Below are 25,667 nucleotides of genomic sequence, written 5' to 3' on the forward strand. Positions count from 1 at the left end.
TCACCAGTTAACCTAACCTGCATGTCTTTGGACTGTGGGGGAAACCGGAGCACCCGGAGGAAACCCACGCGGACACGGGGAGAACATGCAAACTCCACACAGAAAGGCCCTCACCGGCCACGGGGCTCGAACCCGGACCTTCTTGCTGTGAGGCGACAGCGCTAACCACTACACCACCGTGCCGCTTAATCGTGATCATACAGATTGAATATAGACGTTTGGGACAGATTTGTAAACACAGTGCTTATTATACTTTATTATTATTATTATTATTATTATTATTATTATTAATGAGTTTTTAAAAACTGAATGATGCTTTTGTATGCATTGGACCTGCCATGTCCATGTCAAGCTAAATCATTTAACTTTGCATATTAGTGATAAACAAATTAGTCTTGATTGTTAGTGTATTTCGACATTCAGGGCCTCACAGCAAGAAGGTCCGGGTTCGAGCCCCGTGGCCGGCGAGGGCCTTTCTGTGCGGAGTTTGCATGTTCTCCCCGTGTCCGCGTGGGTTTCCTCCGGGTGCTCCGGTTTCCCCCACAGTCCAAAGACATGCAGGTTAGGCTAACTGGTGACTCTAAATTGACCGTAGGTGTGAATGTGAGTGTGAATGGTTGTCTGTGTCTATGTGTCAGCCCTGTGATGACCTGGCGACTTGTCCAGGGTGTACCCCACCTTTCGCCCGTAGTCAGCTGGGATAGGCTCCAGCTTGCCTGCGACCCTGTAGAACAGGATAAAGCGGCTAGAGATAATGAGATGAGAGATGAGATATTACGGGAAAATGGCTGGACCGATCTTCATGAAGCTTGCAGGTTAGATAGGCATTGGTCTCAAATAGAACCATCAACATTTTGAGGGTCATCCGTTCAAGGTCACCAAAAAGGGCAAAATCGTTTTTTTGCAATATCTTCCTTCATATTCATTCAGGTGTGTTCTGATTGGCTGAGAGCAGTTTGGTGTGTTCTGATTGGCTGAGAGCAGAACAGTGTGCGAATGAGAATCAGAATCAGAACCATGTTTATTGGCCCAGTATGTTCACACACGAGGTCAAAATCAAGGTCAAGGTCACCAAAAAGGTCAAAATCGTTTTTTTTTGTAATATCTTCCTTATTCATTCAGATGTGTTCTGATTGGCTGAGAGCGGTACAGTGTGTTCTGATTGGCTGAGAGCAGTAGGGTGTGTTCTGATTGGCTGAGAGCGGTACAGTGTGTTCTGATTGACTGAGAGCAGTACAGTGTGCGAATCAGAATCAGAACCAAATTTATTGGCCCAGTATGTTCACACACGAGGTCAAAATCAAGGTCAAGGTCACCAAAAAGATCAAAATCGTTTTTTGTAATATCTTCCTTCACATTTATTCAGATGTGTTCTGATTGGCTGAGAGCAGTATGGTGTGTTCTGATTGGCTGAGAGCAGTACAGTGTGCGAATCAGAATCGGAACCATGTTTATTGGCCCAGTATGTTCACACACGAGGTCAAAATCGTTTTTTGTAATATCTTCCTTCACATTTAATCAGATGTGTTCTGATTGGCTGAGAGCAGTATGGTGTGTTCTGATTGGCTGAGAGCAGTATGGTGTGTTCTGATTGGCTGAGAGCAGTACAGTGTGCGAATCAGAATCAGAACCACGTTTATTGGCCCAGTATGTTCACAGACAAGGTCAAAATCAAGGTCAAGGTCACCAAAAAGGTCAAAATCGTTTTTTGTAATATCTTCCTTCACATTTATTCAGATGTGTTCTGATTGGCTGAAAGCAGTATAGTGTGTTCTGATTGGCTGAGAGCAGTACAGTGTGCAAATCAGAATCAGAACCATGTTTACTGGCCCAGTATGTTCACACACAAGGTCAAAATCAAGGTCAAGGTCACCAAAAAGGTCAAAATCTTTTTTTTTTTTTGTAATATCTTCCTTCACATTTATTCAGATGTGTTCTGACTGGCTGAGAGCAGTTTGGTGTGTTCTGATTGGCTGAGAGCAGAACAGTGTGCGAATGAGAATCAGAATCAGAACCATGTTTATTGGCCCAGTATGTTCACACACAAGGTCAAAATCAAGGTCAAGGTCACCAAAAAGGTCAAAATCATTTTTTCACGATACCTTCCTTCATGTTCATCATAAGTGCTACCGGGCGAGGTTCGTTTTGCCTGGTAACAATTGTTTGGGGTTTTGTTTTCGAGTAGAGTTTTTATTTCGTCCTCGTTTGGTTCAGCAACACGCTCCACCATTTTGTTTTTCTCTACTCACCGTATATGAGCTGATATCCTAGTAGTAGAATAGCCAATCAGAGTGCACAATTGCTCATATCCAGTGAATGTGAATAGAATAAATGATATTGTTCTAAGTAAGGATAAGATGTGTTCCAGCCTGCTTGTTGGAATGCATGCTCCAAGTGTGAATATTGACCATGCTGTTAGAAATTCCATCACAACAGCAGAAAAAAAGGCCCAGAAAAGTGGTCATGAACCTAATTCTGTCTGTTTAGGAAAAAGCTAATCCAAAATCGAACAAGGCAAAAGAGGAAGTAGGCATAAGAGAAAGGAAACATCTGCAGCAGTTGATATGGAACTGAAGATCTAAAACAGCAGTGGTGAATCAGTGCACAGACATCTAAGACATCATGTAGGGTCAGCCGTCAGGGCGCTGTTTGTATCCTAAAAGGCCGTGTTATCCAGAATTCCCCTCAGAGCTCTAATAAACACTCCTTTCAGGTTTGGCTGCCTTTTAAGGCGAGACACTACATGTACCGTAAATAGGGGAAGTTTTTAAAACAATAGATATCACGATGACATTTGTACAGTATTTTTTTCTTCCTCTTTGATGTATGTTTATGCAAATGAGGCTGGATTTAATAACAGTAATTTGCGAACTTAATAACACCGAATGGATATGTTATGGGCGGCACGGTGGCGTAGTGGTTAGCGCTGTCGCCTCACAGCAAGAAGGTCCGGGTTCGAGCCCCGTGGCCGGCGAGGGCCTTTCTGTGTGGAGTTTGCATGTTCTCCCCGTGTCCGCGTGGGTTTCCTCCGGGTGCTCCGGTTTCCCCCACAGTCCAAAGACATGCAGGTTAGGTTAACTGGTGACTCTAAATTGAGCGTAGGTGTGAATGTGAGTGTGAATGGTTGTCTGTGTCTATGTGTCAGCCCTGTGATGACCTGGCGACTTGTCCAGGGTGTACCCCGCCTTTCGCCCGTAGTCAGCTGGGATAGGCTCCAGCTCGCCTGCAACCCTGTAGAACAGGATAAAGCGGCGAGAGATAATGAGATGAGATGGGATATGTTATGATGTTAGAATTAAAGTATTGAGTTTATTCTGAAGACGCTGTCAGAAGAAGTTATTTACAGAACAGTTTGTTGATTTTTTTTTTTTCTTCACATACTGTAAATACCATTCACTGTTATGTATTTCATATGAAATTTTGGTAAATTCCTGTGCAGTATCCTCCTGAATGAACCGGTAAAATTTCAGATGATCATCTAGAAACTCAGATTTTTACACATAGTGTGGTTTATAAAGGTTTATATGAAAGAAATTGGAATATATAAGAAAATCAGTTTTTCAGGGATATATGGCATGATGTGATTTTGCTGAGGGGGCGGAGCTTAAAACTTCCAAGTTGCTAAGTTTCAGATAATATAGTGGTCGACGAAAATGGTGAATTACTGATTTATCTGTTGAATTTTATATTTTGTTGGTATAGTTCAAGAGAGGGCGGCACGGTGGTGTAGTGGTTGGCACTGTTGCCTCACAGCAGGAAGGTCCGGGTTCAAGCCCAGCGGCCGGCGAGGGCCTTTCTGTGCGGAGTTTGCATGTTCTCCCCGTGTCCGCGTGGGTTTCCTCCGGGTGCTCCGGTTTCCCCCACAGTCCAAAGACATGCAGGTTAGGTTAACTGGTGACTCTAAATTGAGCGTAGGTGTGAATGTGAGTGTGAATGGTTGTCTGTGTCTATGTGTCAGCCCTGTGATGACCTGGCGACTTGTCCAGGGTGTACCCCGCCTTTCGCCCGTAGTCAGCTGGGATAGGCTCTTGCTACCCTGTACAGGATAAGCGGTTACGGATAGTGGATGGATGGATAGTTCAAGACAGGTTATAGATGCAATTCATCCAAACATCTCAGAAAAATGATTGAATGCTGAACAAAATTCGTGTTCCCGTTTCTACCTGTGGTGTCTTACCTTTACATTTACAAGACAGCAAGTCACATTGTCTCTTGACATTGCTAACACCAGCCCAAAATGTCACAGTAATGAGCATAAATCCATCTCAAAGAAGTAAAGCCTACACATCAGTCGTCACCATTTCCGAGCAGTATTTGTACAAAAGAGAGAGAGAGACTGTGGAGAGCTCCCTTCCGAGTGACCACTTTCAACTATCTGGAGGGTGTTTCGGCTCCAGTGGAGCCACTGCGTAGTCATGTAGCATGAAATGGTCGAGGGGCTCCAGTCAATGGCTTCGCACGTAATGGTATTGAAACAGCATAGTTCGGTGTGAAATGAAGTCTGTGGCACTGAATAGATTGAGCTGAGCAAAGGGATGTGAATAAACATGAGTTGGAGAGCAGGGACCTATCGAGACGGCCATTCACAGACACCAGAAAAAGAGTGAAAATGGAAAAAAAAAGGACCCCAATACTCCATAGACATGACCTTGCCTTTTCTTTGATGATTAACGAAGCTCTCTTCAAATAAGGACCTGCCTAGGCATGATTGATTCCATGTTTATGGACAGTGAAAGGTGCAACAAGGCACCAAGTTGGACATCGGAATTTACACTCCCTTGGCATGTCACTGTCTACAATTTTAAGATGGCATTTTATTGCCTAGATGTCATCTTTTTTTTTATAGCAACTGTGAAATTTCACCTTCATTCTATAGATGAGTGGAAGACCACAAAAGTCACAGATTCCTGTTCCATCAGTTTCATGGAGTACACCTGACTTAAAAGGAATGGCACACCATATATAACCGAAGGCTCGAAACATAATTGTGTCTTGACTGAGTTCAGATGCATGAGACCAAAAATTCTGCAAGTAGAAACTTGGGGTGTATTCAGACCAGGATAGTTCGATAGTTCACTTGCTTTGGTCCGAACCAAATGTTTTTTTTTATTTTTTCATTTTGGTGCGGTTCGCTTTCACACTGTACATTTTAGTAAGCGGACCAAAATCTGTCAACAAAGCCACGCGCCCTGAGGTCGTTCAGCTATTGGTCAGAGACGACACGCGCACAAAGCGAGGTTCAAAAGTAGTCATGGAGGCTTTCCGTGCTGTTATTCTTTTTAATGTCATCAAAGCTATATGTTTTTTCCAGTTTTTACTGTTTTCACAATTGTGCGATTACTATGCTGTTGTACAAGTAATTTATCAACGACGACGACAAAGGGCAAGGCGGCTACGGAGGATAGCGCTGATGAGCGCACATCATGTTGTGACAGTTCTGGCTCTTCACGCAATAGATGAATTTCTTTTTTGCGTCGCTAGTACCGCCACTTTTTGAAAGAATGTCCCTGATTTTAATGTAGGTCTGACGGAGTTTCTTCACTTTTAGCCGACATTGTTCTGGGGAGCGCGTGAACCCCTTCTCCTTCATTTTCTCACTGAATACAGCAAACACATCGGCATTTTTGTGTGTTCTCTCCAAAAGCTCAGATATGTGGACATCTGCCCATATATCCACAAGGGTACGTGTTTCTTCCTCGGCCCACGTTTGCCCCCTACTCATTTTTTGTACTCGCCTACCACTGGTGACTGAACGACCCTTGACAACCGAAACAGTGTTTGCACTTTGCAGTGGAGTGTCAAGACTCTGTTTCCCATAATGCTCGACAAACGATGGAAGCTCCCAAGGTACAAAAAAGCAAAACTGTCAGATTAGGTCCAGTCTGCTTTCACACCTCCAAAAGATCCGCACCAGGGTTCCTTTGGTCCGGACCGAGTCCGACCTTGCAGCTCGGTCTCAGTCCGCTTGTTTGGTCCGGACCAGAGTTCGGTGGTTTGTATTCAGGCCAACCCAAAAGGTCCGGACCAAGGGAAATTTGGTTCGTTTGGTCTGGACCAAACAACGTAGGTGTGAATACGCCATTAGAAAAGTCCAAAAGGTTCAAAAGCACCACGAGCCCCCATACCGATGTTATAACAAATATAAACAAACAGGAATGATATGGATGGACATTGTTCAATCTCCTACCAAATAATTTGTAAGAAAAGGTATGCCCTTTGGTCTGACTTTCCCTTTACCCCAACCTGATGATATTACCAAAGCCAGGACTTGTACAGTACACGTCATTTTGTCCAATTTGCCTCACGCCACCAGAATCCCTCCGACCTTCGCCTTTTACTAACCAGGAAACCAAACGTTGAAATCATTTACTCTTTGTTTACGCTACTCTTGAGCTAATTAGGATCATGCCTACCAGGCAGACCCCTCCAAGCTTGTGGTGGTTGGAAATTTGTGCGAAATACAGTTTGCCGAGCCATCGTTTGGAGTCGGAGGAGGAGGAAATGAATCATTAATGCTTGTTAAGAATGGCAATCTAAATGAGACAGATCTTTTCGCTGTGCTCCCAGACTGCATCTCGAGGAAGGAGATCGAGTAGGCTGAGCTCGGAGCCCAACAGAACTGGCAGAGTCTGTAATGATGGTGAATTTATAGCTCTTGAAGATTTTTCACTCATCACTTCTCTCCGCCATGGTGCTTTGTGAGATTTTGCAAGCTTTTCAGTGACTCATTTTATTTATCCATTGATGACATTTGAAATTTGTTACGGATCAGTTCAGCAGAGATTTGCGCACCATGAGTCATGGGCAAAAATTAGCTCAGGGTGAAATGTAAGACGAAGAACTAGTTGGGTTGATTTTGAATCGCAGGATTCTGAAGTTTTGTTATTGCTATCCGTGATCACTATTATTGGAATAGAAAAAAAAAAAAAAAGGTTGGTCAGGCTTCAAGGAATGACCCCCTGGTAATGGTAATTGAGACCTAAGGAGAAACTGTCAATATTTAATTCCTGAGAAAGTGACCCGACCTTTACTGAATTCCATGTAGCCATGGACGTTATGAAAGGAATCTCTCTTTCTTAAAGGAACAGTCCACCGTACTTCCATAATGAAATATGCTCTTATCTGAATTGAGACGAGCTGCTCCGTACCTCTCCGAGCTTTGCGCGACCTCCCAGTCAGTCAGACGCAATCAGACGCGCTGTCACTCCTGTTAGCAATGTAGCTAGGCTCAGTATGGCCAATGGTATTTTTTGGGGCTGTAGTCAGATGCGACCAAACTCTTCCGCGTTTTTCCTGTTTACATAGGTTTATATGACCAGTGACATGAAACAAGTTCAGTTACACAAATTGAAACGTAGCGATTTTCTATGCTATGGAAAGTCCGCACTATAATGACAGGCGTACTAACACCTTCTGCGCGCTTCGACAGCGCATTGATATCTGAGCTCCGTATCAGTGCGCTGCCGAAGCGCGCAGAAAGTGTTCGTACGCCTGTCATTATAGTGCAGACTTTCCATAGCATAGAAAATCGCTACGTTTCAATTTGTGTAACTGAACTTGTTTCATATCACTGGTCATATAAACCTATGTAAACAGGAAAAACGCGGAAGAGTTTGGTCGCATCTGACTACAGCCCCAAAAAATACCATTGGCCATACTGAGCCTAGCTACATTGCTAACAGGAGTGACAGCACGTCTGACTGCGTCTGACTGACTGGGAGGTCGCGCAAAGCTCGGACAGGTACGGAGCATTCAGATAAGAGCATATTTCATTATGGAAGTACGGTGGACTGTTCCTTTAACATCTGTCTGTCTCGGTTTATTCCAGACTCGGAGGCTCAGATCTCCTTAAAATCTGCAGATTGACATTTTCAAGGGCTGTACTGGCGGAGGCAGTGCTGAAAGGGAGGTGGGAGGTGTATGGGGGGGGGGGGGGGGGAGCCAATATGACTTTGTTTCTACCTTGCTGGAGGAGGCGTTTGTGTAAATCGCCTATAAGCTTATTGACCTGTGTAACATTATGCTCGGGAGAATGTCCGACTCGCATGGACAAGCACACACAATCATGACATTCTCTGTCTTCTATTGTTTGGCCTCTTTTATTCATGCACGCCTACTGTAGGCAAACAGCACTTCTTTTTTTTTTTTTTCTTCTCTCGCAAATGGACTTCGAGCTGAAATGAGTACTTCTATCTGTAAGGCATCAAGCAGTACCACGTCTGCTCAAAGCTCTCTGCGGCAGTTCGACGTTTACAAAGTTGACTAGATGCCAACAAGGTTGCAGATTCTTCTTAGCATTCTATGTTTAGCAGCCTATTATATTAGTACGTCTGAGCCGTCTTCCCATGCCAACTCCGACAATATTCTAGGAAACCCTCATCAAGCCTGGCGACATTGTTCTCTCAGAGGTTGCCGTTCGGCAATTGTGTTTAAAATGCATTGCAAACAGCGTTAGATAGAAAGCAGAAAATCCTTAATCACCGCTTAATTAAGGAATCATCTTGTAGCTTCATTTCCTGAGCGGTAATTAAACAGTTGCAGTACGTTTCGTTTCAGGGCTTACATGTTCACCCCAGATCAAGGTAGTGCTTTTAATGTTATCTCCCTGGCTTTCTCGTTCTCTTGCTCACTCTCTTTCCCCCCTCTTCCCTCGCTTGCTGCTTAGTAGAGGAACTGTTGATACTTGCCTTTGTTATCCTCATCATTACACATGAGGAGTATGCGAAGGAGATACTCTGGGCCTGACAGTACAAGTAGTCATGGAGAGTAATAGGAAAAGAATGGAAAAAAGAGTGAAGTTATGGCCTGAGCAGGAGCTTGCGTAAGAGAAATCTAGGTCACCGTGACCTCGTGTTCAGTAACTAGGACATCACTGCGCACTTCTCGTGCTCGACAGTTCAGAGCCAGCCAGGAAGACGCGATCCTTTTTGGCCGTGTTTACTCGGCGGCTTTGAAGTGAGCCATGTCTTAACTGGCTTACAGCCAGCATGGCGAGGGACTCCGATCTGTAGATTAACCCATCCGAACAAGCTCATATTTTAACGCCGAGCACCAGCAAGGCCGTTCCAGAGTGTTAGAAAGGTCACTTCCACATCCTGTGCCATTCCATTGCTCCATAGCAAGAGAGAGGAAACATGAGGGGCTAGCGTGAAAGAGATCTTCATTACGAAACAGCACTGCTAAAGGAGATGAGCAGGCTTTCTTATCGGCAGTGACAGTCGATCTGGTTTCCTTCTGCTCTAAATCTTATCAGTTGTTGTTATACAGAAAATCTCGGCTGGAGATGTATCTGCTTCCAGTGGGGGGTTTTGTCCATGGATGATCACATAATCGTGCAGTTTTTTTTTTTTTTTGCAAGATACAGTATAAAAACAGTATAGTTACTAGTAGCTAAACTACTAATGTAGCCAAAGCTAATACAATTAACTACATTTCAAAAAGCATGTAGTTTTATCTTGATAAGAGGGTTAACTGTTTTGACCGAATAGTAAAGCACGGTGAGCATAACTATTTGCTTTGTCAAGCTCTTCTGACATTTGGTGCAAGTTTTATCATCATTTGATTATTAAAATGATTAAAGGGCTGATGAGACGAACATGACTCTATGCAATTTCTTAAATAAACTATACAACACGGCAAACATGTTAGATTTCTGTTATAATTACGTGAAAAGAAGCTGTTGTTACGCAAATATCCAACTTTTAATTGCACAGCGCAAGAAAACTGGGTCCGTGGCTCGCGGCCACGCTGTGACGTCAGCGGGAGAACACGCTGCGGTTCACTGGCTGTTCTGCTCAATGGAAATGGCGCATGAAAACGCCGGTGAACTCTCTAGTGCTAGCTCTTCCTCTTTTGGGAGTCTAGAATTGTGTTGATCTCTTCCGAATAGAATCTATGATGGTCTACCCTCTTTATCCTTTGCCTCTCGTTGCTAGGCGGCAGTTACATGAAAGCCGCAAGCTTTCACAAGCAAATACATGACTGATATCACGCCGACTTTATGATTACATTTATGATTATCATGTAGAATCTATAGCTCTACGTACCTTTATCTTATGTCGTTTCACAACACATGTTCTGACAGGAAGACTGTCTTTGGATCCGGCATAGCTACTAGTAGACCCCCTCCGGAATACTGGCAGTGTTGCCAGATTGGGAGGAATCCCGCCCAGGTGGGCGGTTTCAAGTGCATTTTGGTGGGTTTTGAACATATTTTGGGCTGGAAAACGTCAGCAGTATCTGGCAACACATACTGCTGACGTTTTCCAGCCCAAAATATGTTCAAAACCCACCAAAATGCACTTGAAACCGCTCAACTGGGCGGGAAACCTCCCAATCTGGCAACACTGTGTAGGCACTGCTGATGGTAGTAACACACGTTTGTGCTGAACTGAACACCCAAGAGATTCTTTTAAGCTGGGAAGGGTGTCAAAACAATCCAAATCGAAGTGTTCAGAGCACAGGATGGATGTTGGTGAGGGCTCCCACTTGTCATGAGTGCGCCTGACTTGCTTCACCCACTTCGCATGCAGCTCGGGATCTCTGGGAAACTTGAATAAACTTACCCCATCCTTGTAGGTTTTGGAGCAAAAGCCGGCAACACAACGCGAAGGCATAATAACTAATATATATATATATATATATATATATATATATATATATATATATATATAATGTATAATAATAATACGAATAATGACAAACAGAACACCTGTCGCATCAACAACAAACTGGTAAGTTAGGAGGAAGGTTCTTTCGCTGACGTCATATAGCTCCTCCTCCTCATTCGTCTCCTGGGTGCTGCAGCCCCGTCAAATTTGCCCAAATAGCCGCGTTTTTTATCATAACTTGTAAAATAGGGGCCTTTGTGAATTAATATATGGATCATCGGGAATTACTTTTTATGTTATAAAACATCGCCAAAGATGTCAAAAACGTGTCATCAGCACTTTAAGGTGCTACCTTCTAAGGGAATGCTGTCTGAAATATTTCCTTGAAGCAATATTTAAGGCAGAGTTTCTCAAAGAAGCCAAACATCTTTCATGTCATGCCCAGACAGTGACGTTCAACCATGAAGAACAGTGAGGTTTGAGGTCTGGGGACTGGCTTGAAAAAAACTAAAACTAATTTTGCTGCAGTGCGTTCAACTAGAGGTCGTAACTTGTAATAACTCCGTCATAACTTTGACCAAGAAAAGCCAAAATCTCAACTCGGCTCAAAATCCCAACTCCTGAAAAAATCCAGAGTTCCTCGGAGTTCAAAGAATGATGTCAAATCAACATGCCTGCCCAGAGCATCAGACGTAAACAAAGTAGCACGTCTTACCTTTAAATGGGTTGCACTGTATATACACGTATTTGTTTAACCAAATCAATATAGATATACAGTACTGTGCAAAAGTCTTAAGCATGTGTAAAGAAATGCCGTAGACAAACAGTAATCAATATTTCGTGTGAGACGACCCTTAGCTTTAAAATAACAGCTAACTGCATGGTCACATGGCGTCGTTACACACTCAGAGTAAAGCGCTATCTGCCCTCTTCCACATACCTGAGCTCACAGTCCCAATCCCATGATTGGCTAGCGTCTCTATGATTACTAGGGGAGAGAGCGTGGCATCCTTCCCACCCACAAAACACGTCCAATTTTGTTCTCCCGATTTTGGACTTTCAGCTACGGATAACTTCCGATCTCGGGACAACGGGATGTCTCTGTTGCGAAACTCAGTGAGTCCTTGGTTTGCTAACAAACTGCCTGCAAAAAATATTGAAAAATGAGACTTTACAAATGAGTCTGATCTTTCTATCTAATTTTAGTTAATGTCGACAAAAATAAATGAACACTGGAAAGGAGGGGGGAAATGTGCAAAAAAAGTTCATATTTTGGCATTTTTAAACAGAACTAAACAAAAAAAAAAACAAGCAAACAAAGAAACAAAAAAATTCTAATTATCACAATACCCAAAGATACTGCAGAAAAGTGTATTGTGATATAATTTATAATGAAATCAATATCATAATATACAATATGCATCCATTTATATGGTACCAGATTGGATTTTTATTTCGCGTTTATTATCGATACGGTCCTGTGCAAAAGTCTTAGGCGCATGTAAAGAAATGCTGTCGACCAAAAATGGCCTAAAAATAATGAAATGAAATGTTTCAACATTAAAAAAATACTATAAACAGTAATCATTAAGCCATAATACATGAAACAAAGTCAATATTTGGTGTGAGATGAGTCGACCTTTGCTTTAAAATAAAAAATAAAAAAATAGTAGTCTGAGGTCCAGTGAGTGCAGTTTGATAAGGAAATGAGCTGTAGGTTTTACTGAGCGTCTTACAGAACCAGCCCCAGTTCTTCTGGACACTTTAACGGTCACACTCGCTTCTTCATCTCATCTCATCTCATTATCTCTAGCCGCTTTATCCTTCTACAGGGTCGCAGGCAAGCTGGAGTCTATCCCAGCTGACTACGGGCGAAAGGCGGGGTACACCCTGGACAAGTCGCCAGGTCATCACAGGGCTGACACATAGACACAGACAACCATTCACACTCACATTCACACCTACGCTCAATTTAGAGTCACCAGTTAACCTAACCTGCATGTCTTTGGACTGTGGGGGAAACCGGAGCACCCGGAGGAAACCCACGCGGACACGGGGAGAACATGCAAACTCCGCACAGAAAGGCCCTCGCCGGCCACGGGGCTCGAACCCGGACCTTCTTGCTGTGAGGCGACAGCGCTAACCACTACACCACCGTGCCGCCCACTCGCTTCTTCATTTTGCCCCAAAACCCAGCAGCCTTCATTATGTTTTCTTTTTTAGTCTGAAAAGTGCTCTCTTATGGAATCTGTTGCTCAGATACAAATTTTTTTTTTCCTGTAACATTTAATTTTGTGCTGGAAAACGAACGTTTGGAACTCGATAATGTAGAAGTCATAAACTAGAAATCTATAACAAAGTTCGTATGAAAAAAATAAAAATAAAATAGGGTGCCTAAGACTTTTGCACAGTACTTTCTTTGCTTGTTAAATCTGACACTGACTCTACAGTTTGCTGCTTTGAGAAATAAAACGTGCATCACTCATTACAGAAAGCTTGCCGCAAACAAAAGACAAACATGGAGTCTTGTATTTTTGTCTGTACTTTAGAGGTCATTCCGAGCGCTGATGTCCCACTTCTGAGGTAAGTTGAACACAGCAAGAGAGCCGCAAAGGCTTGAGGATCCTCTTTATTTAACAACGACTCAATGAAGTTATTAATATCTATTCTTATTTTTTTCGCGGTCCGGTTTCCATCAAATCCTGCGCTCTGTTTGGCTGGCGAGCGGGTCCGTATCCTACAATACGGACCCCGGATACGGGCCTCTGGCGACTCGCTCATTCACAGCAACAACAAACATAGTAGCAATTTTTGTCAACATTTATTTTCACATTTCTCAGTTGAATAGCATTAATTTTACATCATGGATAGCGATAACGACAGTGTTCACAGCGAAAGCGAGTTTTATGACCCTGAGGAAGAAGAAATAAAAGAAAACATTTCAGGAGAAAGCTAAAAACCTGTAACTGTTGCTAACGCTGAGCAAAAACATGGCTGAATCCTGAATGACTCAATTTTGTATAAATAGGGGACTACCTAGGCGGCAAAATGTAGTTTTTTTTTCCTGCCATGGAAGTGCACTTGTATACCGAGGAGGAAGCCATTTGCATTACAGCCGTGAATGAGGATTCAAAATGGCGGCTCGGCTCGGTTTTCCCTTTCGGGCGCTCTCGTTTTCTGTTAGAATTTGGTAAAGAAAAAATAAATATATTATTTACCAGCTTAAGGTCGGTCCGTATGGTGAAATACCGTGACCTCGGCCTTGAATACTGACCGTACAGTACTTTCAAGACCTCGGTCACGGTATTTCACGATACGGACTTCCCAGCTGGTAAATAACATATATTTACGTCAAAGTTCTGTCATATAACTCTAAAAAATACCTGTTCCATGTTTATTCGAGAACTTGAGAATGTTGCAGTTTTATTTAAAGATCTGACAGAACAAACATGATGGTAAATAGCTGTAACTTCATGCATTTTCATCTGTAGCCTTCCCCAATGCTGTAAATAACGTAAGATGAAGCACTGGAAAGCTCCTCTTAATCAGTGGCCTAAGGTGGGCTGATGTAGAGTCACTTTAATGATATTGAGCTAGAACTCGATGTGCCCGCACTTAGAGCAGGACCAGAGCCAGAAGAGCCGTGTGGGGGAGGTTCTGCTTTCAGCTACAGCATATGGCTAGAGATAGCGTACATCCGTTTTTTGTTTTGTTTTGTTTTAATCAAATCTTTCCTTATCATTGCATATCTTTTTTTTTTTGGAAGAGAGAGAAAAAGTTACGAAGGAGCAAGACACGGACAGATCAAACAGTAATAAGTCGTCAGTTCTTTCTCCACACCTCCCCATATCCTCCTATACCAGTGGGGTTTCCTTTCTCCTGCTCTCTCCTGGGATTGCCATCCAGTCACACAGCCACGAAACATATTCATTGAGATGTCCAGAGCCCTTCTGTAAGAACAATGGACTATTTTAAGATAGAACTAGAAGACACGTTAGCGTGTTTCACGCTGTCTGTGGTGACGGAGTCAACTGAGTTCATGATTTATCTAATCTATCTATTAGTTATATAAGGGACCCTCAGGGGCATGCGTCGCTGTCCGAAAGTGGTTTATTTCCTTATACCACAGCAATTTGCCTGCAATTGCAATTTTCTCATTTATTAACAAGTGCCATTTTTAAATCAATTTAGAGTTATCTATAATGTTGCAGTGACTGCAAGTTGGCCCGGTGGTGAGCGTGTCCACTTCTTGACCAGGAGATCACGAGTTCTACTCATGACCAGGTCATGCCTAGTCTGGTTAACACCAGACCATATCACAAGTGAAATATGGTCTGGAATCCGCCTATTGAATTTCTCGTAGGGGAGGTGTGGTTTACGATTGTCAACGGACGTTGCGAATGTCTATCATTTGGCGTATACTTAGCCCATGGCCAATCATGGCAGTTGTACCCGGTGATGTAGTTAGAGCGACGAAGAAGACGAGGCGAAGAAGAGAAGGAAAGAGAAAGAGAAGGCAAGCCTGTAACGCCAAACGCTGTTCTTTTTTTAAAACAAACTTTCGCTCTAAACTATTCAGAACAGTGTCTAAAGCTTGATCGAAAGTTTGGTTCGTATCGCTCGCCGCCATGTTAAATGTGATCCATAAACAGTCCCAAATAAACTACAAGCTTCCGTTTGTCGAGTAGTACGCGTCACCGTCTTTCCACCCCTCCCCACTCTCTGATTGGCTCCCTAACTCAGGCGAGCCTTTAGACCATAGTTTCCATGCTGTCTTTTCAGATCGGAACGATTGTGCAAAGCAGCATGGGATTTTACCAGGCTAGGTCATGCCTACGACCATCAAGAAAATGGTACCTATTGCCATCTGGCGAGGCATGCCGCAGTACAGATGCGAGTACACTATTAGAAATAGGGGTACAGTAGGAGTCCGTTTCTGTCCCCCAAGGTACAATCTACACTAATGTACCCCTTGGGCTCATGATTGGACCTCAAGGTGTACCTTTTTAGGGCCAAAAAGTTACATTATATGGTCTCGATCAGTATATAAAGGGTACAAATAAGTACCTTAAAGTGCATATCACGGGTAAATTCAGGAGCAAGATCACTGTAATTCTCCTATTTTATATTAAACTTTGGTCAAATATCTGTCACATTTTGCATTTTGTGCAATTTTTTTACCTTGCACAATACCAAAAAAATTCAGTTGAAATCAAGCCATTTGAGGCGATTTGGTCCACCTCTGAAAAAACTCGGCATTTGGATTTCCCGGGAAACATTGATTTTCATGACGTCGCGTGCGGGACGCCTCCCTCTGAATCCTACGTCAGCGCTGGTTTGTTTATGAGAAAACGACCTGGTGGTTTTCTGCAAATTTCTTCAACGTTATCACGTAATTATTAAAATGGTTAACAGATTTATCGTAGGAGGGTGTAGCAACACCAATCATGATGGGATTAGTACTCATCGTTTCCCAAAAGACCGGACAATGAGAGAGAAATGGGAGCGCTTGGTCTACACAGGCTGTGCACTGAAACCGTGCAAAGCTCGCGCAGCCTGCTGGCGCTTCCGCAGGTGACGTCACGAATCTGGCTCCAGACTCCCTTGGGATTTTTCCAGATGCGTTTTGTTATTTTATTTTTTCCTGCTGTAGACAGATGACCTTGTGCAAAATTACCCTTCTGGATGAGTGTGTAAAGGGACATACTTTCATATATATTAAAAAAAAAAACGAAATTGGTCCAGGATATGAACTTTAAAGGGTACTGCACCAGTGACAAGCCATTGTACCCTTAAAGGTACAATAATGCACTTTATTTTCTGAGAGTGTAGGGAGTCAAACTCTCGCAGTTACCAGAGGACTCACTGTAATAGACAAGAGGCTGAGGGCTATACTAGTAGAAACTGAGACTGGTGCCACGTAGTACGCCTTAAGGTCCTGGTTAGTACTTTGATGGGAGTCTGTCTGGGAATACCAGGTGCTGGCACAGGAAGGACTATAATGTTATGGAACATCTGTGAAACAAGATCCTCACTTATAGCAGCTATAAACATCCCCTTATTGTCCCCAACAGTCTGTGTTTTCTTCCTAGAAGTGACGTCATGCTTGGTATGTTACAAAGAAACCAGAACGCTGGACAAAGTTCTCCGTCTTGTTGACTCGCTGTGGAAAATATACTGACCGTTACAAAGCACTGACACTGGAGACTCCTTCAAAAAATGTAAAATGAACCCCTTCTAACAGAATACTTCCAATATGGGGGTGTTTCAAAAAATTTGACATTATTTGAGATGTAAATATCCCAGAAACTACATAGTCGAGGCAAATGAAACTGAACAGGCTTAATATTGAGCAATATAAGATTTATTCCTCAAAATTTGAATGAGAAATTCAAAGGTATGTACTGTAGATTCCATGAACGATTTCACAAATTTTCAGTATCCGCGCCGCCTGAGACATGGCACACAGACAGCCTTCCTCTTTGAAGTTTTTGTGCCGTGTCCAAATCTGCATTGCAGTTGGTGCATTTTTAGAGAATTCTCTCATAAATGCACGCTACAGAGTCTTGTTCGACTGCGTTTGAGCGTGCACGGTGGTGTAGTGGTGAGCACTGTCGCCTCACAGCAAGAAGGTTCTGGGTTCGAGCCCAGCGGCTGAGGGAGGCCTTTCTGTGTGGAGTTTTCAGTGTTCTCCACTTTTCAAAAATAAAAGGTGGTGGCGGGGGTTTGGAGGCCGCCTAGGCCCCCAACGGGGTCCAGGAGCCAAGCCCTGATAGGGGGTCGTCCCCCTGAAGCTGACGGACTTTGGGCTTTTTTGACAGTGAAACTGGCCAATAAATGGATAGGAAATGCTAAATCATTGTTAAAATCATTTTACAAAAAAATTAACACATTCTTACTGTACATATAATCTTTGTCAATGTGAGACTCATTTGACATTTCAGTTGAGGCTGATGTGCCTGTTGCGCCTCTCTGAATTAATTATATTTTTTCTGTGTGAAAAATAAATGAACTTCCATGCATAAACAAAATACCCAATTACAATAAATGCATACATTTTTTACAATACACATAATTAATGTTAATTTGGTGAAACCACTCCAATCAATGCACGAGCTGGTGCGCGTGCCCGAGACTGGCACTACAAAGCCATCCCGGCCCCCGTAGTTCGGGTCCTTTGACCCAGGAACCCAGAAGTCCTGCAGTAAACAACCACAGGGAAGCAACGGGAAAATACAGCTCTCGCCTACACAATCACAGATACATAAAATAAAAGACCTGAACTTAAATAATGTGTGTGTGTGTGTGTGCTGTTATATGATTACTGTAACTGTGTATGGTCAGAAAAGATGCTAGGGGGGTGTCATGGCTCAGGTGGATAAGGCGCCATACCATAAATCCGGGGACCCGGGTTTGATTCCGACCCGAGGTCATTTCCCGATCCCTCCCCGTCTCTCTCTCACACTCATTTCCTGTCTCTACACTGTCCTATCCAATAAAGGTGAAAAAAGCCCAAAAAATATTAAAAAAGAAAAGATGATAGATACAGTGCTGAGCGTAAATGAGTGCACCCCCTTTGAAAAGTAACATTTTAAACAATATCTCAATGAACACAGACAATTTCCAAAATGTTGAAAAGACAAAGTTTAATATAACATCTGTTTAACTTATAACGTGAAAGTAAGGTTAATAATATAACTTAGATTACACATTTTTCAGTTTTACTCAAATTAGGGTGGTGCAAAAATGAGTGCACCCCACAACAAAAACTACTACGTCTAGTACTTTGTATGGCCTCCATGATTTTTAATGACAGCACCAAGTCTTCTAGGCATGGAATGAACAAGTTGGCGACATTTTGCAACATCAATCTTTTTCCATTCTTCAACAACGACCTCTTTTAGTGACTGGATGCTGGATGGAGAGTGATGCTCAACTTGTCTCTTCAGAATTCCCCAAAGAAAATAATTTCTTTACACCACAAAGGTGAAGGCTACAAGAAGATCAGCAAAGCTTTACTTATCAGTCAGAATACTGTAGCAAAAGTGGTACAAAAATTTAAGAAAGATGGAACTGCAACCATCTCACAGAGACGTCCAGGTCGTCCACGGAAGTTAACACCTCGACAGGAGTGTCTTCTGATGAGAAGGGTTGAAGAAATTCGGCATGCAAGTTCACTGCAGTTATCTAAAGAAATAGAAAGCCAAACTGGGGTGACTATTTCCCGTGACACAATACAGCGTACACTGCAGAGGAATGGCATGCATGGATGCCGTCCACGAAAGAAGCCTCTCCTAAAGCCCAGGCACAAAAAAGCCCGCCTAGAGTTTGCCAGGGCCCATGCTGACAAAGATGAAGACTACTGGGACTCTATACTCTGGAGTGATGAGACCAAGATAAATGTTTTTGGAACTGATGGCTTCAAAACTGTATGGCGTCGCAAAGGTGAGGAATACAAAGAAAAATGCCTGGTGCCTACAGTGAAACATGGTGGTGGCAGTGTCCTTATGTGGGGCTGCATGAGTGCTGCTGGTGTCGGGGAGCTGCATTTCATTGATGGCATCATGAATTCACAGATGTATTGCTCTATACTGAAAGAGAAGATGCTACCATCACTCCGTGCCCTTGGTCGTCGTGCACTTTTCCAACATGACTAAACACACATCTAAGGCCACTGTTGGATTTCTGAAGAAGAACAGGGTGAAAGTGATTCAGTGGCCAAGTATGTCTCCTGATCTGAACCCAATCGAACATCTATTGGGAATTCTGAAGAGACAAGTTGAGCATCGCTCTCCATCCAGCATCCAGTCACTAAAAGAGGTCATTGTTGAAGAATGGAAAAAGATTGATGTTGCAAAATGTCGTCAACTTGTTCATTCCATGCCTAGAAGACTTGGTGCGGTCATTAAAAATCATGGAGGCCATACAAAGTACTAGACGTAGTAGTTTTTGCTGTGGGTTGCACTTAGTTTTGCACCACCCTAATTTGAGTAAAACTGAAAAATGTGTTGTCTTGTCAACGTTTTGGAAATTGTTTGTGTTCATTGAGATATTGTTGAAAAGGTTACTTTTCAAAGGGGGTGCACTCATTTACGCTGAGCACTGTAAGTGTAACCATTGCACAATAACGCTACAAACAACCTGCGTATGCACTGCAAAGTTATTTAGCTGCTGGCTAGCTGCAGCTTGTAGCTTCCAGCGTCACTATGTGTCAGTATAGTGTAATGTGGTGCGGTGTAGTGTAATGCAGGGATAGACCTCAATCTGCAAAGCTCTGGGTCACAATCTGTATGCAGCCGGCTGGATGGTTTTCTACTGCAATCGCGTGGCCACTTCAGGCTGCCCCGTATGCATTCGTTTAATGGTCTTCTGCGTGTTAAATAGTTACAAAATTATAATAAAGCGAATACTTTACGATTTATTTGGTGTATACCAGGGGTATTCAATTAAAAGTCACTGAGGTCCAGTTATTAAATTTTGTCCAAGTAGAAGGTCCGACCCGAAGTCCAGCTTGTGTCTTATAGCCTTCCCCTATGTCCACATTTTCATATGGGTTCAACAATGTTCATTTCCAATGCAGGAAATGAACTGAGTGCACAACTATCTCTTTTACCATAAATAAAAGTCGTCCCAGGAAAATAAATTCAAGGCCTTTATTTCAGATTAAAGAAAACAGAAACCTCAGAATAAAATAAATAAAAAAGTGCAAACAGAGTGGAATAACTCCTTTTTCTCTTAAATTAAAGCGGTCCCAACCTGAACACTTGAAGGCCTACACTTCAAATAAAAAAGTCAAGTCAGAAAACATTAACTAAAAAGTGCAAACAGAGCGTTGACTTCTTCTTTGTTCTTAAAATAAGGAGGTCCCAGCCTAAAAAAATGAGGGCCTACTTTTCAAGAAAAAAAAGTCCACATCTTCAGAAAACAAGTGGCTTTTTGGGGGGGAAATGCAAACAGAACATTTTTCTTTGAACTTTTCTCTTTTAATTCTTCTTTTACTCTTCTTAATGAGAAAAACGGGCATGTGGCTGACCTGGCAGTAATTTAAATCTTGGTTGGAGTGCCATTCTCATGCAGATATGTAGGTGTTCATTGTTGAGCCTAGAACGGTACTTGGTTTTGACAATGTTCATAGTGGAAAAAGCTGACTCACAGCTGTAAGTCGATCCAAACATAGTCAAGTTGTGCAGTGCTCCTTTGATTAGACCAGGGAACACACTCTCAGGCCCTGTCCACACGGCAACGGATTCAGGTGAATCCGATAAAATTGTTTATCGTTTCGGCCTGGCGTCCACACGGCACCGGCGTTTTGGGTGCCCCAAAACGAAATCTTTTGAGAACGGGTTCCAGAGTGGAAAGATCTGGCAATGGCGCCGTTGCGAAGTCGTCTGGATGAGTAGAACGGATTTGTTTACGATGATGTCACAACCACATGTGCTTCACGCCGGGTAGAAGTGTAACGAACTCGATGCGAGTTGTCAACAAATCCTATAACTTGGTTCATGAAATGCGCTTACAAAATATTTTCACTGTGAATATTTATTGTGTAATGGTGCAAAGTGAGAGAGAGAGAGAGAGAGAGAGAATAGCTCTTAGGGCAGAGTCAATCCCGCCAGCAAAAATAGGGAAAAAAAGGAGCGATCTCACCTCTTCAGATGTCGGTTTAAGTCCGACAATACATTCCTCAAAAAGGGCGTAGAAGAACAAATTAATCCATCAACGTGTAGCATTCAATTTATTCCGGGCCATTAAAGACGCCGCCTTCCGCGTAGAATCATACATCATCCTCGCCGCCATATTGGATGGGTCAAAGCGGAGAATAAAGATGCCTCATTCATGTGCTGCGTTTAACTATACCAACAGGTTTGCTGTCCAAACGAGATCACATGGGATTACCTTTCACAGGTGAGACTGGAAAAATACTTTTCATTGTATTTGGTCATTATAACGTAATTTTACGAACAGATTTTTCTGACTTTGTGGCTAATATGAAGTCTCGCGCATAATAGTTTATGCGCATGCGTCCTTACTTCTTCTATTGTTCTGGTGTCTCTGAAGGGACCGTCTTACAGCGCCCCTAGAGGTGTGGCATGTGTATTGCATCGTTTTCAGCAAGCGTTGCGTTGCCATATGGACCTGATATTTTACTGATCCGTTGCCCATGTGGACGCGATTTTTTTTTAATAACATCTCGTTGCTGTTGTCGTGTGGATGTAGCCTCAGAAACAGTCTGTAACCAGAAAGTAGCAGGGTCAGTTGTCTCAAAATGCTCTCTTAATGCAGCATTTCCTTGCAGATCAATGTCTCAGCAACGGCGTTTAAGCACTCCTTCACAACTGTCCCATCACTAAATGTTTTTTTATGTTGCCCCAAAATCCACGCTACTTTTAAGGAACATTCGTTTGCACGTTGCTGGGCTGTAAATGTATGTGTGATGAGTCGGGTAGCCCTGTCATACTGTGCTTGCAGTTGGGTTATTTTGCGTGCCCTCAGCTCAGACTTCAGGGGATAACTTTGCTCAAAAGAGCTGTGCTTTGTTTCGTAGTGGCGCTTCACGTTGCCGCTTTTAATTAATGCCACGTTTTCGGAGCATATGAGGCACACTGGTTTTGAACTGCTCGCCGGAAGAATGAACATATATTTCTCCGTCCATTCATCTTTAAAACAACGATTTTTCTTGTCTACTTTCCGCCGCCTTTTGGAGCAAGCCATGTTGTCTCGGTCGGTTGTCTCTTAACTTAACTCTCTTCCTCTCTGCTTGTTGCTGTGCTGTGGCGTGCTGGGTAAACTAACGATTTTATTGGCTCAACTGAGTGAAGCTATTGTCGTATTAACTGGAGTAGCAGCGCCCGCTGTCAATAGCCACGACCGTCTAAAATAATGCTCCATGAAAATTACTTAATCTCGTGAATTTACCATTGGTCACGGGTCCGGACAGAACCATCACTGGATCCGGATCCGGACCGAGGTCCGCCATTTGGTGATGCCTGGTGTATACTGATGAAGTTACGTTTTGTTTTTTTGCCAAGGGAAGGGCGGTGGGCCAGAATTATAACGTGGCGGTGCGCCACTTTAAAAGCGCCCGTGGAGAACACCGAGTTTGCATGTTCTCCCCGTGTCAGCATGGGTTTCCTCCGGGTGCTCCAGTTTCCCCCACAGTTCAAAGACATGCAGTTAGGTGAACATGGGGCAGCCTTGGGCTGAAGTGCCCTTGAGCAAGGTACTTAAAGTGCATATCACAGGTAAATTCAGGAGCAAGATCAATGTAATTCTACTATTTTATATTAAACTTTGGTCAAATATCTGTCACATTTTGTGCAATGTTTTGACCTTGCGCAATACCAGAAAAATTCAGTTGAAATCAAGCCATTTGAGGCGAATTGGTCCGCCTCTGAAAAAACTTGGCATTTGGATTTCCCGGCAAACATTGATTTTCGTGACGTCGTGTGCGGGACGCCTCCTTCTGAATCCTACGTCAGCGCTGGTTTGTTTATGAGAAAACGACCTGGTGGTTTTCTGCAAATTTCTTCAACGTTATCGCGTAATTATTAAAATGGTTAACAGATGTATCGTAGGAGGGTGTAGCAACACCAATCTTGATGGGATTAGTACTCATCGTTTCCCAGAAGACCGGACAATGAGAGAGAAACGGGAGCGCTTGGTCTACACAGGCTGTGCACTGAAACCGTGCAAAGCTCTCGCAGCCTGCTGGCGCTTCCGCAGATGACGTCACGAATCTGGCTCCAGACTCCCTCGGGATTTTTCCAGACGCGTTTTGTTATTTTATTTTTTTCTGCTGTAGACAGATGACCTTGTGCAAAATTACCCTTCTGGATGAGTGTGTAAAGAGACATACTTTCATATTAAAAAAAAAAAAAACGAAATTGGTCCAGAATATGCACTTTAACCCCTAACTGCTCCTCGGGCACTGTAGTGTGGCTGCCCACTGCTCTGGGTGTGTGTGTGTGTTCACTGCTTCAGATGGGTTAAATACAGAGGATGAATCTCACTGTGCTTGAAGTGTGCATGTGACAAATAAAGGTTTCTTCTTCTTCTACTCTAACACACAAAACGCCTTTTCTTTTCCAGTGAATGGCATTTCTATACCTAAAAAGATAAAAACCAAAAACATTAAACATAAACTTTTGACCTGTTCCCACATTATGCTGTTAAAATTTGAGGTCAATTGAATGAGAATTGGCAAAGTTATTAGATTGTGGAATGATATCAAAATTTTTTTGAAACACCCTGTATAATCCCGTGGTTCTACAATTTATTTGTTAGATAACACATTTGCTTATCTGTTTATTATTAGACTTACAACATGTAGATCTTCTACCATAATGACCACACTGGACAGTATGAATGAGCTGTTTCTATAGAAACGATCATGCATTCGAAAAAAGCACTTTTTAAATCGCTACTGTCAGATCTGCTGTGCGAGAAATGAGATTTGAGGTCAGATTTGCAATTCACCATCAGTGTAACTCAGCTGATCCACTGATCAGGAATATCTAATCTCATCTTATTATCTGTAGCCGCTTTATCCTTCTACAGGGTCGCAGGCAAGCCGGAGCCTATCCCAGCTGACTACGGGCGAAAGGCGGGGTACACCCTGGACAAGTCGCCAGGTCATCACAGGGCTGACACATAGACACAGACAACCATTCACACTCACATTCACACCTACGCTCAATTTAGAGTCACCAGTTAACCTAACCTGCATGTCTTTGGACTGTGGGGGAAACCGGAGCACCCGGAGGAAACCCACGCGGACACGGGGAGAACATGCAAACTCCACACAGAAAGGCCCTCGCCGGCCCCGGGGCTCGAACCCAGGACCTTCTTGCTGTGAGGCGACAGCGCTAACCACTACACCACCGTGCCGCCCGATATTTAGATATGATTTGCTTAATTGTTTTAAATTAGTGTGAGGTGTCCGTTTTTAAGAATAACACATTGGAAGATGCTTGTAATAAATTGTTGATTTTACATAATTAGTTCATTATATGTGTTATTTTCCCTCAGAAATTTTATTTCATTTCAGAGAATTGCATTTTCAAAACTAATTACGTAACATTATTTATTGTGTATACACAAGTGTTTTACTGGGAAATACGCCACTCGTATTTTTCATACGAACTACATCCGGGACATTGAGCAACACATATATTTTCCAATATTCTGACTTGTGAAGAAATCGATGAATTGTTTTGATAAATTTGGGTACTTGTTGTTTGTGAATGTGTCTATATAATAAAAAGAAAATCACACGTTGGCGAGAATATACAAAGTGTATCCTCTCATGATGAAAAACTTGCATTTTTCAGATGAAACACATCGCAGATCTGAATGACGTATTTAACAGTCATTCCACAAAATCGAGTCGTTCATGAGCTGATAGCCGACGTGGCGCGTAGCAAGGAGTCGGCTATAAGCCGTGTACGACAAGATTGAGCGGAGTAACTGTTTTGTTCTATCCACATTCACTGGATTTTGAGAAACGGGGCATCTTTATTTGTATTTTTTTGCAAATTCCATAAATAAGAACTTTATACAAAACTTCTGAAAAAATCATTTCCGCTTAGAATGTAAACAAACCGGCGAAATGACAGGAGCAGTTTGTGAAAAATGCTGTAATAATAATTCTTGAAAAATAAAAAAGATACATTCTTACCATCAAATACTTTTATTGCATTTTTTATTTATTTTTTATTTTTTTGCATTTTTTGTGGTTTTGTTTTTGAGTAGAGTTTTTATTTCGGTTGGTTCAGCAACACGCTCCGCCATTTTGTTTTTCTCTACTCACGGTATATGAGCTGATAGCCTAGTAGTAGATTAGCCAATCAGAGCATGTGATTGCTCATATCCAGTGGACTGATCTTAAGCTGGTAAATAATATATTTATTTTTTTCTTTACCAAATTCTAACAGAAAACGAGAGCGCCCAAAAGGGAAAACCGAGCCAAGACGCCATTTTGAATCCTCATTCACGGCTGTAATGCAAATTGCTTCCTCCTCGGTATACAAGTGCACTTCCATGGCAGGAAAAAAACTA

General features: G+C 42.7%; 1 protein-coding gene across 1 annotated transcript in view; it reads left to right on the forward strand.

The window, feature by feature from the left end:
* The window catches only part of zfpm2a (zinc finger protein, FOG family member 2a), a 238,979-nt gene that overhangs the window by 138,804 nt on the left and 74,508 nt on the right, over nt 1–25,667 (forward strand). The gene's annotated exons all lie outside the window — the stretch shown is intronic.

This window comes from Neoarius graeffei, chromosome 19 (genome assembly GCF_027579695.1).
Source record: "Neoarius graeffei isolate fNeoGra1 chromosome 19, fNeoGra1.pri, whole genome shotgun sequence".
Taxonomy (NCBI): domain Eukaryota; kingdom Metazoa; phylum Chordata; class Actinopteri; order Siluriformes; family Ariidae; genus Neoarius; species Neoarius graeffei.